Source organism: Pinus tabuliformis, chromosome 8 (genome assembly GCF_031772625.1).
Source record: "Pinus tabuliformis cultivar Carrire ecotype Pingquan chromosome 8, CPIR1, whole genome shotgun sequence".
NCBI classification, from domain to species: domain Eukaryota; kingdom Viridiplantae; phylum Streptophyta; class Pinopsida; order Pinales; family Pinaceae; genus Pinus; species Pinus tabuliformis.
In genome coordinates, this window is record NC_142294.1 from 1,149,892,006 (window position 1) to 1,149,896,740 (window position 4,735).

The following is a 4,735-nucleotide window of genomic DNA, read 5'->3' on the forward strand; positions in this document are numbered from 1 at the left end:
TAATTTTATTAGTTTTTAAATTTTTTTCATTAATTTCTATTTTTTTTTTAAACTAGTTTGTTTTTAATTTTTAATTTTTATTTTTTTCCCAGTTTTTTCTAATGTTTTTTTTTTTTAATTTCTATATTTTTACTTACTTAATATATATATATATATTTTAATTTTGTTTTTTTGTCTTCCAAATTCTTTTATGGTTTGTGAGATAATTTTTTTAACATTTTTTGTTTTTTTATTTTTGTCTTTTATATATATTTTTATATTTGTTTTTTAAGTAATCAACATTTTAATCTTAATTTTAGTAGCTTTTATTTTTTTTTTTGAAATTTAGTTTGTTTTTAATTTTAATTTTTAATTTTTTTGTTTTCTTGTTTTTTTGTTTTTATTTTTTTTTATTTTTCTATTTTCACCCACTTAATTTTTTGTTTCTTTTAAATGTCTTTTTTTTTTTCCATATATATTTTATTTTGCCAATTTTTTTTGGTTTACAAGATTACTCAATTTTTTCCCCATTTTTTTAAAATATTTTTTTTACTATTTAATTGTTTATAATTTTTTTTTTTTTTTTAGTTTTTTAGTTCTTATCATTAATTTCGTTCTTTTTACATTTTATGATTGATTTTTTTTTTTGATTTTTTATTTTTGTTTTATATTTTTCTTTTAATAGATATTTTAATCTATGTTTTGTTTTTTTGGTTTTTTATTTTTTATTTTTTATTTTTTTGTGTTTTTTCATTGTTTTAATTTTTTTTTTAATTTTATGTTTTCATTATTTTTTTAAATTTAATGTTTTTTCAGGGTCATGATAAAATATTTCATGCCATTATTTCGAGATGTTGAAATTTAGCTTTTGAAAAAAAAAGTCTTCTTCCAGAATCAACCCTTTTCATTTTGAGGGTGTTTTTTGGATAATTTTTGCGCAAAAAATTGGTTTTCACCGCCATTTTTAAAACATGTTGAAAATTTACCCAAGAAAAGAAAAGTTGTTATTCCAGCATCAACACTTTTCACTTTTAGCACTGTTTTTGATGTTTTTTCTAGGTTTTTTGGCCAGAGTTCCCATTTTGAGTTTATAGTTCCCGTTTCAAAGTTTACATTGTTTCAAACATGAAAAAGGTATTTTAGTGTTGAAATTCTCAAATGTTTCAAGAGTTTTATCGGAGACATATAATAAAATTGGAACGATACATAAAATATTAGCATGTCCCTTGCGCAAGGATGACATGCAAAAATTTAAAAATAGTCCAAATAATGTGAAAACATTTCAATTTTCTTCAGTGGTATGCATGAATACATAAAAAAAATTAAATACCTTAATCCATTAAATAAAAAGTTAGATTTGATTCCCCAGAAATGAATACCCTTGATGCTCAACACTCATGACTTGAGGACTTCAATTTCCTGTTTTCAAAGGAACATTGGTGCTTTTCTATTTCTTGTCAAATTGTGAAGCCAATGCAATATTCTTGCTTTGTATTTCTTACAATCATTCCTTGCATATTATGATGTGCTAGATCTCAATGAATTCCATATCAAATCAAATCAAATCAAATGTAAAAGATTAAATCAATCAAAACAATACAAAGGAAGAAATGCCACTCCTTCGTTTACAGGTAAATATCCTATTCTTCCTTGTCAATCTCAGTGAGGACTTGTAACCTCCATACCATATCTGTTTTCTTGTTTTACGTTGACCTCACAACCATGTATATAAAGAAAATAGATGGTTCCTTCAAAATTTAAAATGGAATGAATAGGGTCTACCCAAACCCTAAAATGCCCCTAAAACCATGAGACATTCATGTTATTAGCATGATGCTCTAACCAAATGAACTAATTGGCCAAATGTTATTAAATTAATTTCATAATTTTACTACGTTCACATAGGATTTAGTTAGATTTTTAGTCAAGTTTAACAAGTTTAAGGCGTAACAAATCATTACAGTATTAAACATTACCCACGAGCTCATCTATTCCACTAATCATTTTTCCATGAAATTAATAAATCACTGCAATGTATATGCAACCTATTAAGATGAAAATGATGAAAGCATACTCTCCATGTCAAAATCATGCAAAATATAATCTATTTCTAGATCCAATGGTTTTTTTGGAATTGATGTAGTATATAAAACAACATAAAACTCACAATAATTCACTACCAAGTCATATGAATAGACCACTAAAACATAAACAAGGACTTGTATAGTTGACTGCTATATAATTAATGCATCATGAGAGATAGACATTGAGGAAATTAATTTGGGTTGATACCTATGTGGTTGTATATGTTGAATATTGCATTATCAGAAGAGAAAGTGCGGAGGACGTGGTTCTTGGTAAGTTTCCACATGGGATTCATATTGTTACCTCCAATCACTACTACCCAGGCTATAGAATGAGGAAGCCTTTGATTCCCTGGCTCGAGAGAACCTTAGTGGAAATTATCCTAAAAGAAAGATTGCATGATACATGGAAAACTAAAAAGAAGAAATAGAGAGATGGTCCAATTCTAGGCGCATATACGATAATTCGAAGATGTTTTCCATTTCCATCAGTCGAATTCAAAGAGTTTGATCCTGAATCTCCAAAACTCGAAATCCAAATTCCAAGAGTTTGATCTTGAATTTGTAAAACTCTGAAATCCAAAGTTGGGTAATTTGAAAAAAAACAAACTGACTTGCAATTTTGAAAAGTAAGTTTGTTATAAATTTGAAGAGAGCACAATATTACACATAAATCATACTTCATTTTTTTATTGATTTCAATAATTATATATATAGGATATAGATCATAGAATTCAATGCATCTAGATCCTAAGAAAGTGAATCTACGATATGACACAACGACAACTTATATATGGGAAGAAACAAATTCTATATTCATACCTCAGTACTCACAATGAAATTTTTTAAATCACATTAAGCACATGGAAGAATTACTTCCAATACTCTCCCCTATTTCTTATATGCAAAAGATATTTAAAAACACACATTACAATAACAACATTGACCTCTCTCATATTTGTTTGATATGGTCATCACTAACATTCACATCCACTTTGAAATATCATGGTTTTCACTCTTTTCTTCACCACACTTTCGAGATTCCCACTTCATCCATTTAAGACATAACAATTTACAACAATGGTTGACGTACTTTATGAGCATGAGGGGTTAGTCTCGATACCAAATTGTCATATTGAACTCCCACCATATATTGAATTCATGACCCTCCTCCATGTTCATCAGGTATTTGGGATATCATTCTAGGTAGAAAATGTCTTCAATTATAATTGTATAATTTGACCTTGTATAAAATAACGTGTAATAACCCTCTTGGAACAAGAAAAGTCACGCGAGCTTGACCTTATTAAGAACAACATGTAACGAATGCCTTCGAGCATGACAAGTCCCATTTGGTCTATTATTTATGGTTTTTTATAATATAAATTTTACACGTCAATTTTGAAAAGAAACATGCAACCAGACAAACTCATCATAATAACAAAATCAATCTTTTGCACATAACAATAAAAAAAACAATATTATGTTGCCAAAAATCAAACTGTAATCATGCATCTCAGTGGCATCCAATCATAATCGTGCTAGAATTGGCATGACAAAATTATTATACCATAATATCACAGTGCTTCCAATAAATCATCAAATCGATCTCTTTGCCTGTGGCAACATAGAGATCCTACACTTTGCCCAACAATTTGGTGGTGGGCTGTGACACTTTCATAAAAAGGTCGTCATCACCATGACCAACAAATTTTCGACCTTTGAAGCACTGTCACTCTCAGTCACACAAATTACCGAATTCACATGTTGCAACACACAATCATCGAATCATAGAGATATAAAATGTGAAAATAGAGCTTGATAACTTATTCATTGTGCCACGAAAGAAAAATTGACATAGTCCAACCACCTCCTCCACAACATTTCTATTGCATTTTGTTTTGTTTTTATTTTTATTTTTTAAGTTTTAGATCTGAGTCCAAATTTCTCAAAACATCGTGGCTCTCTACCATTAAACATTGCAACACACAATCCGATTTTTTCAAAATTGTTATTATCACTCTCCAACCTCCATTTCAAGGGTGAGTGGATTTGAGCTTTAAGCATGGGCTCAAGAGTAAATCAATGTCCCACTCAATCTTACTCCCATGGCAACAATGATAATGTTGTGGCCCTTATTCCTTTCGAAACATGATGCACAACTTTTTATTCACGTTGTTGGCTTGATGGGGCCTGACCCAGGTTTGGAGTTATTTAGCTAAACAAATCCATGTACTACTGGCCCTTTCAAAAAAACCCACAAAGCATGGACTGAGGTTTCACCTGAAGTAGTATGGGTGGATGCTGGAACCAAGTTTCCGCATCATTCAGATGTCTAAGGGGTCGATTTAGCCCAACTGTGAATACCTTCGCGCACTTTCCTAACCTGCGAGGGCTTCGTGCCCTGTTATACTCGATTTCATGTAGCCCTAACCAGGGTTGAGAAGCTTCATGCTACTAAAGCAATGATCTGCGCTATTTCCCCAAGTCACACCGCAGATCTTACTTATTTTCTTATAATAGTTAGTTATCTTCGTGTAAACAGATACCTTATATTATGTTGACTTATTCAGCACATTCATATAAGTTCACGCAGCAAATAAACATTAAACTTGTAATTCACACCCAATATACCTCAATGCATAAAACAGGAAAATATACATACAAATATT

The 4,735-nt window shown here is 29.8% G+C and overlaps 1 non-coding gene across 1 annotated transcript; it reads left to right on the forward strand.

The window, feature by feature from the left end:
• Positions 1-1,148: 1,148 nt before the first annotated feature.
• LOC149239424 (U6 spliceosomal RNA) lies at positions 1,149-1,251 on the forward strand. Its single transcript, XR_016246802.1, has one exon. It is a non-coding gene; the product is annotated as a U6 spliceosomal RNA (small nuclear RNA).
• Positions 1,252-4,735: the final 3,484 nt, after the last annotated feature.